Genomic DNA, 12,951 nt, shown 5'->3' with positions numbered 1-12,951 from the left:
CTCAGCTCTCTTCACTCTGGTCCCTCATCTATTTATTAACAATCCTGAGCCACGAGTGTGGGCAGCCACAGGAAAACTGTTAGGTTTGTTTTACTCCAAGTCAAGAGGAGAAAAATATTTTTGCAAATGCAGACTGCCATGTGAGGTGGTTCAAGAGAGACAGATGTCTGATTAGCACTGCAGATGGGCTGAAAAATCCCCCATCACCACTTCAAAACTCTCACCCTTTTCCTTTTCCAGAAGGACCGAAAATGCGTTCTTTTCCCCTTGTGTGGGAGCTTTGCCTTTATTTTAAGGCAGAAAGTGCAACACCTAGAAATTCATTAGGCCCCTGGCCTTCTCTCTGGGCAGCAACTAGATTAAATGGCTAGGCTATTGAATTTCAAGGTTAGCATGCCTCAGTCCTAAGTTTCTCCCACAAAACTAGAGTGTTGATGCTGACCTTTGGGGAAGACCAGCCTTCTCCCACATGAATTCAGTGACTTCATTCCATTTATGAGGCTGACATACCTCTACAGCTGCTGAGTGAGTTCTCCCTATGTAAGAAGGCAGGAGGAGATAAGGGGTGAAGGGGTGACCTGCTCTTTCAGAGAAAAAATGAGGATGTGCAGAGGAAAGTAAGTTGGTTGGTCCCTGTGAATAAGAGAAATTCTTTGGCCCTCTGCCTCCTGGACCTAGGCTTGAATGCTCTTCCAGCACTGATTCCCCATCTGTCTCTTACTGTGTACTCCTTGCCAGACCATTTCACAGCTTCATATCGCTCAAGGCCAGGAAACTGTTCATAAATGGTTATTTTAAAATTGTCTTTTGCACCATGGCATGGAATCACTTTTGAAAGACAGTTTTAAGTACTCGTGATGTTGATCATGTTCCTATCTCTTGCTGCCTCATGTTGCATGTTCAAGTTGAATAGTGTAAACATTTCTTTGTCTTTCTAAGCCTCTGATGAGCACTTTTTCCCATTTTCTGGGGTTTTCTTGGTAAAGTATTAGGTCTCTCTTTTAATGGTTGACCAATGTCAAACACAATTCAAAAGGCTGCTCTCTGATCATACAGAAAGTATTTTTCTGTGTATATGGACATAGAAGAAAAAAAAAACAAAACAAAAAATCCACACCAAAAACTTTCAGACAAACAAAAAACCCCAAATAGACTTAACTAAAAAAATTGTTTATATGCATAAGGGGGGAAAGCCCATTTTCCCAAAGACTGCCCTCTTTTCAGTCACAAACAGAAAGTTCTCTTTCAAAACAGAATTAGTCATTAAGCATATATAACCAATTAAACTTAAAAGTTTCAACAGTGAAGAATTTAAGATCAAGACTAGGTGACCTCAAGATCTTTATGCCAGCTAAATTCTGGTCCTGGAGGTCAGCTCAGAAGCCCATGAATTGAATTCCCCATGCAACACACAAATGTTGATCCTACATTAATTCAAAGGGCGGTGTATATTTCCATGTGCATTTCTTCTTCAAAATGTTCTCCAAATGTAAGCTAACAGGTTCACCCCAAAACACATTTAATTGTATCTTTAAGTCCACAGTGCAAAAGAGTCACCATATGGTCTACTAGAAAACAGACACTTTTCATTCATCTCTACCTCATCTGCCCTACATTCATTATGAATCAGCCATCTAAGATAGGATGACTGAAAGGATGATGTGGTTTGGCTTCCTGTCAGAATGGCAACTTTGGCATTTGGAACAATTTCATATTAGTTTAGTATCTCTGGTTAGATGCCTCTGGTAAAAGGCCAGATTTACCTACTGTAAACTACAAAGGAATTACAGCCTTTAACTGCAAGGTCAAATTTCACCCATCTAATTAAGTTTCCTGCTTTGAGCAGCATGTTAGCTACTGACTTTGATGTGATTTTTACAATCAGGTGTGGCTCTGATTGCCAACTAGTTGAACTCATTTGGTCATTAAAGACTAATTTTAATTGCTGAAGTCAAGATTATAGATCATATTGAAAAAGAAGAAGGGTTTCAACAGACAAATGAGACAAAATGAGACAAACTGAGGCTGAGTAGGTGGCATTCATTAGTCACTAGAAGGCAGGCTCTGCTCCTGGAGGAACCACCACCACATGAATTGTCCTGGAGCATCCACACTGACGGAACTGATGAGTAACAGCAAATAACACTTCTTACAGAGCTACGTTCTTGGGACCAAAATATTAGAGACATAATGTAATTGAAGCTTGCTTTCCTGGTACACACTTAAGGAAACTATTTTTAGCTTTGCTGTCCTTTTACTTAATTTTCCTCTCCTAAGGCTTTTTAAGGAACGGCTCAGACATTGTGTGGGTTCTCTCCCTGTCATCTACATGTTTGAGCTGGCTGCTGGTAGGAAGGTCTGCTCATATTCCTGCAGGCATGCCAATCTGGACACAGCAAACACAAATAGTCTGCATGCAGGAATCTAGTAGAAAAGAAAAACAAGAAAAAAACAAACCAAAACCCAACCCCAAACAAACAACAAAAAACCACCCCAAAACCCCAGGGTAGTATCTCATGAACACATTCAGTCCATTCATCTTCTCATTAGGGAGCAAGTGTGAGTGTGCTTATTGTCCATCTCTTTGGCAAGCATCCTGCTACCTTCGTGTCCCCTCCAGCATGGAAAACTGTAATTCTAAAATAGGTCATTTTATTATGAAAATTTGTTTTCCAAGCAATATTCCCTTGAGGCCCTTCATATTAAGAGCATCTTTGAACTGGATAAATACTGTTCTCCTATTTCCCAATATCAACTCACATGCTTATGTGACAATGGCCAAGCATGGTCCAGCTGGAAGCAATTCTCAAATAGACCATTTAATAGAAGAGTATTTCTAAGGGAAAGCTCCCAGGCTTTATGATAGGATATTATCTGCTTTTATTGCACTGTGGCCCCATGACTTGGGGTTTGAATTTTTCATTTTAAGTTGATGTGTACCCTGAACCCAGAGAGGAAGTAAAAACCTCTTTTCTCACCAAAGGAAAGACCATCTCTGAGTTTCTATGTCTGCTATATGCAGGAGGAAACTGCTTGTCCCTTCCACTTCCCAGGCATCAAGCTAATTGAGACTCAAAACAATCAATAAAGGCTGGATTAATTCCTGAGTGCCAAAAGCACACACAGCTAAATTAATGAAGTTAATCCTTTTGTAGTACCCATTTGTTAAAACTTCTCTGCAGCTCCTGATGCAGCTTGCTTGACTTCCCAGGAAATGAATGAACCACTTTTATTCCTCAGTCACAGTTTGCAGTGAATTCTCATGCATTTTTAGCACCACTAGCACATGACCAAAACTATGGGCTGAATTCAGCCTGTGTTCTCAGGCATGGGGTAGCAGCACAGATTCTGCACAGTCCCAACCTGAAGCCATCACATGCAGTGATGACTTCCAAGACCAAGCAGCTCTTGGCTGAGGTAGGTGAAAACATTTGCAGTTACTAATGCTCTCAGTTATGGCATGAACGGGTTTATTTGAAGAATGGGGCAGCAGACAGGGACCTGAAAGCCTGGTCACTTTATTCTGCCATACCATGCACTTGAGGTGACTCTTTGAAACACCTCTTATCCTTTCTGTGAAAGTGCCTTTGGTGCTGCAACTAAGAATTGTCAAATGTTACCACAGCTGACTCTGTAGATGGGATATCTGTCCCTATGGACAGATGGAAACTGATGCTATTTTATGGAGTACTGAAACAGCAGATCTTGTAAGGCTACTGCTTAGCTTGAGCAGAAATCTGGGTCCTCAAACTCATGCAAACCTTCATAGCCTCTTTAACAGCTTTTAACAGATACTCCCTAACTATTAACCTCACGGGCAAGATTAACATTTTAATTTTAATTAACATGGAGAGGCTGTGGTGTGCAGCAGTATTATAAAAAGTTCTGAAATGCCAACCTTTTGGAATGGAATAATTCTGTCATCTTGTTTCCATACAGTTCTTCTCAAGACTATAATCTTTCTGACAAGTATTTTATTACTATTACTTCTACCCCTTACAACATTCCCCAGAATGCTTATTCTATTCCATAATTTTCTTAATGAGTCATCTCAACCTTAATCTTTCAATTGTGTGAAGTTTTCATGAAACTGATACTTCAGAGGAAGGAGAGTGACTGTAATGAAAGTGACCCTGTAGTTTATTAAATGCTGAAGTGTGATTATCCTTCACCATTTCCTAGCCAAAGACCTGGCTAAGTCCTCAACAGCCAGACTGCTTCTAGGAGAGCTGAGCTGGGAAGATTTAGGTGACTTTTATACCTCTCCACTTTCTGAAGTTGGGACCTGGTGATATCTGACTCATTCCTCAGTGCCCAAAGGCCCTCTTAGAAGCTGCTCTGAATTGTAGCTCCAGTAAGTCTAAGAAAACAGGGACTTGCTAAAATGGTACAGTGCCCTGTCCACATCACCTTCTTTGCTGGAAAATTTCTTACCTGCTTTGTTATACCAACTTTACAGACTTAATCTGTTATTTGACCCTGTTTTTGGCAAAACTCCACAGAGTCCTGGGGCCTATGGAAGGGGCTGTTCTTTGAACACTCAGCAGACATGCCACTTTCTGGATTAAGATCTCACTGCCAATACATTGAAGGTAATGCACCAGTCCTTGCACTTCAAAACATTTTACAGTTTCTTTACTAAGACAAAATGACTGCCCACAAGTAGAAAATAACTTTCAGTCAGGCTGGCTTTAGGTTAAGGGACTCTGCTTATGTGGCAAACACCACATTTCCCTGACCAGAGAAACCACGTGCCAGCTCTACCAAGAGGAACACACATCACTTCCCAAAACCATGTAAAATCAGACTAGTAAGCCGTCTGCTGTTCTTTTCCTTTTACGTTTCACCCAGGAAAGGAAAAATCCATCCATCTGAAAATTATGCCTAACCACATAATTTTTTTCCCACATAAATGTTAATGAATTGACTCCTGTTTATGCAAATTTAAGGTAAACATCAGATCCTTTGTTATCTTGTGTTGGAAATTCCTACTGTTTCCATGATAACATCTTGACTAATTTTCACAGCTTTCTCGTGATTATTTCATGCATGTAAAGAGGGGTCCTGGAGTCACCAGAAAAATTTCTGAATTAATTCTTCACTGACTTCACTGTCATCATTTGAGATAAGCCATTGCTTTTTATAGTATCCTTTTCAGATTAGTCATAATGTAGCACAGTATTCATGCCCTCTGTCTCAATCTGTTGGGTTTTTGCATGAAGAATATTAAAAATAATTACACATCTTGTTTCATTTTGGTTTTTTTCTTGTTTGACTTCCCTTTTAAAAACTGAACTTTGTTTGTTTGCACATTAGCATCACTGGGAAAAAGATTTTCACCATTAGAATGCAGTCTGGGATTCCAACTGCAGTAGCCAATATTTGTTCAATGTTCTCCAAAAGAAGTAGGAAGGCACATGTGCATATAGAAAGCCATCCTGTTCATCTAGATAAAAATGCCAACTGGTGATAATTGCATGATGATTTTGAAGAGCTGACAATATTAATTATCATCACTGAACTACAGGAGAATCTCAGGATAGAGATGTTACTGTGAGAATTCAAGCAATCATTGATTACTTCTCAATATTTTTAGAAACACCATATCCATTTAGCAGGAAAAATGCACCAAACATTAAACCAAAAACAAAACAGAAAAAGGGAAAATAAGTTGGATCTGTCTTTCCAAAGCTAAATGTTTGGTCACTATATTCTGCTTACATTTGGTAATGGTTTTCTTCAGAAAATAAGAATACTCCTGGTTGCAGGCTCTCTAGGCAACCTCCCCTACAGCAGTTACTTCAGTCCTGACCTATGCTTCAGTTTATAGCTGTAGCTAACTGAAACACTAACATAACTCTTCAGGAATCATCCAGACTACTAATGCTTCAGGGAACACTGCTCTTCCCCCAGCTTGTGTGTGCATTAATGTACAGGCACACAAATGGGAGGGGATGTGTTATTACTACGTAACCACGATCAATCCACAGATGATATGAATGCTTTTAAACTTAGCAATGCTGCTGCTTCCTGGATCAGGAGGTCACCAGACCACAGTGAAGATTCCTGTCTAGCAATGTGCTTCATATCTGTTTTATCATAGTTGAATTTGACTATGAGGGTTGCCCGAGAGGGAGATGATAAATATCTCAGAACACATACTTCTTATAATCCTCTTCTAAAAAACTTCTCCTCCACTCCCTCAGCATAATATTTCTTCCCCAAAGCTAGACAACAGTGATATAAATTAGTTTGGAAAATGAATTGTTACCACTTGCCAAGCGATACAAGCTTTCAGCCTCAGCTGAGAGCTGGTCTCCGCTAGGTTAGACGCAGATACCAGCAGTATGTAGCCATGCTGATATCACAGATACTAACAGTTTAACAGACGACTGGGACCTCTGTGTCCCCCTTGATTAACTCCTTGTTCTTCTAAAAGAACTACTGTCAGAGGGAGGAAACAAGCAAGCTCAACTGTTACTACCACATTCTGCTAATAAACAATAAGTTGAGTAAAACAATCAGTAGAAGTAACACGTGTTGTTAACAATTACACTCGGAGATAAAAGAGATACAGACACTTTTTCCTGGGTAATTTAATAGATACCGTATCTTCCTGGATGTCTGGCTGATATTGGCTGTGGTAATAGCTTTCATGCCTGCCACCAAGCTTTGTTAAAAAGGATCACGGATTTAGAGGCATGGGGGAGATGAGGGGAAAGAACTGAATCTATCCTCTGTGAACACACCTATAGCACTCTTTTCCCACAATGCGTGGTAATATTTATCACTGTCGGCATTCTTCCCTCCACTTAATTATTCTCATCAAGTGCACCACTTGTGCACTTGTCCTGCTGACAGAGGACAAATAGGTGCAAAATGCTATTATGCTGGTTCCCTGTCATTCCTACTCAAGTGCCCACCTTTTTCTTTGCCTTTCTCCCCCACAGCCTACATGGAGTTGCAGGTGTTGGCACTGCATTTTCTTCCCCATTTACTCAGCAGCAGGCTGACACCTCAAGCCTCTAGGATCTACTGCCAATTTACAAATGTGAGGTCCTAGCCAGACTCCCAAGAGACAAATAACTCGATGTTAATATGTAACTGATCATGTGTGATTAAATTTTTAATCTGTACCCGTCTTTGTTTCTACAGAACTGAGTTCAAAGTCCATACATATAATAAAAGATATATGTAGACCTTTTCTATTTTTACTATTTGTAAAAGTAAACTGTATTTGCATATACTTTCAAAAACTTTTCCCATTGGACAGTAACTTAATTTCATTCAGAATATGTCCAGAACTTGTTTTCCCCTAGTAAAATTATCCATCATTTTTGTTCTGACTCTTAAGAAGGTGATGTTTACCTAAACTGGGCAACATCAGGTCTTAATCCAGGATTGCTCCTAAATCCACAAAGGCAGCAGATTCAGCCTGTATTCTAACTCTGCTTTTAGTGTAGGAGTTTTTAAATTAAGAAGTGATGTGCTGCTAGGAGCATAATTCTCAGTTACGAAATTTTATTCTGACTGTATCTGTGAGACTACAAGCAGATTGCTTGTACTCCTACAGCAGTGAGGATTTCACAAACTGGAGGCAGGATGTTGTTCCCCTTAGCTTTGGTTGAGTCTGACAGAGGGAGTTTATGTTCTTAAAGTAACGATGTCAGTTTCAGGGCCCAAATCTGACAAATTTTACCACTGCCATAGTATCTTGTTAGTGAAATCTGTCTAACCTAGTGCTCGCTGGACAGTCTTCAGCAAGTCTGAGACTCAAAAATACTATCTTCTGTCTGTTTACAATTAATTAAAAGCCTGTAGAATTAATTAACAGCCACTATTCGTAATGCTGGGCTGACTCTGGATGGGCTTCAAAATTCATAAATGTGTAATTTTTGGGACCAGCCACCCCAAGTAAACACACAGATATTCTTCTGATTGCAAAAGGAGCTGAAGAAAAGGTGCAACCACAAGAAGGGAAAGCCTATGTCAGAAAAACTCAGAGATATTAGTCCAATCTGGGGGACAGAAGGCAAGTTTGAATGGGTGAGGGAAAGATACCTCTCAGGTAGTAACATTTCAGAATTTTGTATTGGGGGCTATACAATTGGACAAACACGCGAGAAACATTTCCTATGATGCTGACACCAGCCTGTAGAAAATTCAGCAGAATTCTAGAGCTCTATTCAGTCAGATGTGTTATCTGAGCTCTGTGATGATTTTTCAGACCTTTTAAGGTCTGTTTATATTTAGTACATCACTGTCTATACTTCATGAAATCTTATGAATAGACATTTTCTGGGACTTGTAATAAAAAAAAATCTTCATGAAATTTCAAGAACACTCTTTGTCCTGACATTTAAGTTGTTACACAATCACAATGTACTTTTCTTAATTTTAACACTTTGAAGACAACTAGGTCATTCTAAAGGCTGAAACCTGCTATCATTCCTGCAAACAAACCTTACTCACGGGTATCATCATATCACTTACTCCATGGGATGGTCTGCATGTAAAGACCTTTAATTTCCAGACTTCTTACACCACCCTCCCTCACTGTGCATTAAGCTCATAGACAGGGCAAGTCAAACACACAACTCCCAAACAAAAAATAAAAACAACCTCAACCCAAAAAAAAAAAAAGTTCATTTCAAAGAACTTTGTTTTGTACCATCTCCCACAGAAGGTGACTTCAGACTACTCAATCTCATCATTTTGTTGAGATTCGAGATGCTACCTACATGCTGCTGGAAAAATTGACAATATTCTGTCAAAGCCACCTAACCTCTGGCCCATACTCTCAAATATTGTGCTTTCTAGAGAGCTGTAAGTCCAGGCTTTAGCACACTTCAGAGCAAGTAAAACTCACAATGTTCAGGTTAAAGACTCGCAAAATAATGACACTGTGTATGTCAGCCTAGACATCAGAGCCAGTAGTGGGATTTACAGCTCTTTGAGATAGGAAAGCAATTATTTTCTCTCACCAACACTTGGAGGCACAGCTGAACAAAAGCAGTTACAAAAGCAATTCACTCTAATGGGCCCTTTGCAGTTTGTATATTACTCAGTGTAACTTCTTAGTACCATTTACTCCAGGTGACCTTAAACATATTTGAAGTTGGCTGGGGGAGAAGACAGACCTTTAGGAGGAAGGTCCTGGGAAAAGAAACTCCTCTGACTTCTAGAGGACACCAGAGGGCTATTGTGATTCCTGAGCTGCAGACTCCATGGAAGTGAGGTGATCTGAGGAGGGAAAAAACTCTAATATAGGCAGATCCAAAGGTATACATGTAGAAATATTTAATTCAAATGCTCCTGACAGGACAGGCATCCAGCTTCTGAGAAAACCTTGGCTTCCAAAGAAGTTCAGGGATCACTGCCTTTAACTAATGGAACAGAAGTTCCCACCACGTAGTCGTGGGAAAGAAAAGTTTGTACCATTGAGTGAATAGACAGGGGAATACTGAGCACGAGGTTATTATCTCCACACGTGACATTAACAAGGGCCTTCCTGGAACCCACTGTGCAGCACCAGAGGCCGGCAAGGATGGTGGTGGAGGCTCAGAGAAGAGCAGCCCAGACATTTCTCCTGGGGAGCATCTGCATTCCAGGCAGAGACCAAGAGAGTCAGGTCTATTTATCTCATCAGGGACAATGTTAAGTGGCTATTTAATTACTGCCCTTAAATACTTGAGCAGAGAGAGATGATCTGAAACTAGATAACCATTTAATTTGACAGGCAAAACATTACAAGATCTAGTAGCTGGAAGATGAAGTCAGAAAAGTTCAAAGGGGAAAAGAGATGCAAACGTTTAACAAAGCGATTAAAAATTGGAGTCAATTATCCAGGAATGTAGTCAATTCCCATCGTTGGAAGTCATTTAATCAAGACTGTTTGAAGAGGCTGGTGGGCCAGACCTTGGAATCACAGGGGAATAGTCTCTGCTTTATATTATGGAAGAGGTTAGGCTATGGGATCATAATAACGTATTATGACTAAAAAACCCACCACTAGCATTGTTATCTTCCTTGCCAAAAAAAGGGATGAAGGAATAAAGCATTAATGAAGCCAAGGCCTGTATGGGGTGCAGAACGCAAGCTGAATGTGGACAACACAAGCCACAGACAAGGAGCTGACATCATCAGTAGTTTTGTCACCAACTACAGCAAGAGAAAGAAAAGGCCGTGAGGGATTCGTGCCCAGCCTCAACACCCTGAGCCAGGCAAGGGACATCACCTGGCCAACCCTCACGCCTTGATGCTCCTTGACCATGACATCCGTGCTCGAAACCCGAGCGGACCCTCCCGCTCTCGGACGGGAGTCGCCACACCACGGTCTGGGGAGCCCCGGGCTCCGCCGACAATCACCTGGGGATACCCCAGCTCACCCTCACCACTGCGTCCGCCCGGCTTCGGCCCGGGGGACGCCCCTTGGCCACGATCCCCACTCCGGGTGGAGGAAGGCGGCGGCGGCCGCCTCCGGGGCATCTTCCGCGCTGCGACATCGCGGCCGCGGGCACGTTGCCGTGGCGACCGCGCCGCGCATCCCCCCGGCCCGTCCCGACGGTGGGGGGCATCTCATCATTATTCCCTCCACCTTTTTTATTTCTTTTCTTAAGTTTTCCGCACTCCCGGACCACACCTGAGCCAAAGTCGCTTACAAGCGCCGGTAAAAACGAGCAGAGGCTGAGAGAGGCGCCCTCGGGGCCGGCCCGGCCGCTCCCACTCGCCGGTGTCCGCTGGCGGGCGGCCGCAGCCCCTCTCGGCTCGGAGCGGGGCACGGCTCGGCTCCCCGGGCACGGCTCGGACCCCGCGCCGGGCACGGCGGCAGGGCGAGGCACGCCCGCCTCGCCCGGCACCTGCCCGCGCACCCAGCCCGCTGCTCTCCGGCGCCGAACGCCCTCGCTGGTGTGTGTGTGTGCCGTGTAGGTGCTCACCCAGCCCGCTCCGCTCCCCCCGCCCCTTACCTCCGCGGCGGCGCCTGGGGAGCCGCGGGCACACCGCCGCCGCGGGCAGGGATGACCTTGCGGAGAAATCCATCATCCGGGCAGGAAAACAAGCCGTTCCTCGGGGTGTGCGGCGGCGGGAGGGAGGAGGGCTCCGCTTGGGCGGCCCTTCCCGCCGCGGGAGCAGGACGGAGGCGATCCGTGCCACCGCCGACGAGGCGGCGGCGGCGGGAGGCGCGGGCAGCACGGCCGGGCTCCGCCGCCGCCCGCGGAGCTGCGCCTCCGGCCGCTGCCAGCTGCGGCTCCCGGCCGGCTCGGGAGGCGGGGAGCGCCGGGGCTGCGGCGCCGGGCCGGGCTCCCCCTGCGGCCGCAGCAGAGCGGGACAGCTCCCGGGCCCCGCCGGCGGGGAGGGACCGCAGCAGCCCCGGTGCGCTCGGCCCCGCACCCCGCCCTCCCAAACGCGCAGGGCGCGGACACGTACCTGCTTCCAGGGAGACATTTCCCGCTGACGCCAGCCCCACCCCGGGCCTCTCCTGCCTTTTGTCGCGCGGGAGCTGGCGGCTCCTGGCCTCCATCAGGCGCATAGGACTGAGCAGGGGGCCCTCGGCAGCCCCCCGGGAGACCTCGGCAGCCGTGCCAGAGCCCTGGGCTCGCTCTGTATTGCCACCTCTGCCAGCCGGCTTCTCTCCAGCTCCTAACCCCAAACTGGGTGCTGAGCTGCTTCACGGTAGAAGAGGTAGAACCTCGCACCTCAAATCTGCCACTTCCATCCACCTGTGCTAGCCATGCATGTGTCTTCGGAGGAAGCGTTCAGCCAGAGGGGCACCTCCTGAGCCCTCTGCTTGCGGGGTGGTACAGGTTTGCGCGGGGAAGTGCAGTGGATGCCAATGCGGTTCAGCTCTTGTCACGCTTTCAATTTGAGTTGTTGTTTTTGATAGGCAAATTTGGCTTCCTGTGTGAAGCACTGCCCTGTTTGCCTGGGGAAAAAAAAAAAAAAAAAGTGGAGTCAAGCGAAAAGCAGCAAAAGAGGTTTTGGTTTGGAAGTCTTAATTATCCGGAAATCTTTGATCTAATTTCGGTTTATTCCCACCACAGTGGAATTTTATCTCTCTCTGCTGCAATCACAGGAAATGGTTCTGCAGTGCCCGGAGACTCAAGTCAAGTATAGGTTTTCAACCGGGAAGGTTTTAACTCTTCTGCGATCCTTTAGGGATGAACAGAAGCAGGATTAAAAAAAAAAAAAAAAAAACCACCAAAAAACCCAGCAACAAAAACCCAATTACAAAAAAACCCACACACAAAAAAAAAAAAAAAAAAAAAAACAAAACAAAAACAAAACCAAAAAACCCAAACAAACAAAACCCAACCAACCAAAAAAAAACCAAAAAAAACCAAAACTAGGACAAGCTGTGAGGAGAACTCTGTTGCAATATAGAAAAAAAAGAACGGGGTATCTGAAAAATTAATTTTTATCCCTAAACATTGTAGGCATGAGTGAATCATATGAATCATATTCCCTTGATCCTTATGAATGGACCTGTATTTTATTTACTGCTTCAAAAAACACCCTCCACCTCAGTTATTGATCCTAAATCTCCTTGACTCAAGACTTAAGTGATCATGAAAAACACCTTGTATTTCCTACCATAGCAAAAGTAATTTCTTCCCCAACAGCTGCCACTGAGATCAGCTCATATTTGTGTAGTAGCCATTCCTGAATGTGGCTTTCTGACAGTTATTTAAGCATGAAAAATTTAAGATACGTTTTCAATGTTCACCTACAATAACTACTTTTTCTCATATGCCAAAGTTAATCCAGCAGTACTCTTAAGAGCCTGAACAGCCCAAGTATCCATCACTGGAAGGAGATTGGAGAGAGCGTCACACTTTATCAGGAAAAGATTTACAGCATTAGCACATCCAAGGCTTCCCAGTAGCTCTTCTTTACTTTGTTCTCTTCACAATCTTGCTACTTTTTTTGGTGCTCTGGAGGGCTGAACAAAGC

At 43.9% G+C, this 12,951-nt stretch overlaps 1 protein-coding gene across 3 annotated transcripts in view; it reads right to left on the bottom strand.

Annotated features, from left to right (window-relative positions):
* The window catches only part of GPRIN3 (GPRIN family member 3), a 29,386-nt gene extending 17,828 nt beyond the window's left edge, over positions 1 to 11,558 (bottom strand). Inside the window, exons 1-2 of one of the 3 annotated variants that reach the window (XM_068187594.1) lie at positions 11,428 to 11,552; positions 9,141 to 9,243 (exon numbers count right to left, since the gene is read on the bottom strand). The gene's annotated coding sequence lies outside the window, so the exon portion shown is untranslated. Of the gene's footprint in view, positions 1 to 9,140; positions 9,244 to 10,967; positions 11,115 to 11,427 lie in introns of those variants that run through there. The other 2 variants (XM_068187592.1, XM_068187593.1) reach the window with 2 other exon arrangements.
* Positions 11,559 to 12,951: the final 1,393 nt, after the last annotated feature.

The sequence above is a fragment of the Anomalospiza imberbis genome, chromosome 4 (genome assembly GCF_031753505.1).
Source record: "Anomalospiza imberbis isolate Cuckoo-Finch-1a 21T00152 chromosome 4, ASM3175350v1, whole genome shotgun sequence".
In the NCBI taxonomy this organism is placed as follows: Eukaryota; Metazoa; Chordata; class Aves; order Passeriformes; family Viduidae; genus Anomalospiza; species Anomalospiza imberbis.
Note: the sequence above shows the minus strand (reverse complement) of the source record. Positions and strands in the feature narration are given on the sequence as shown.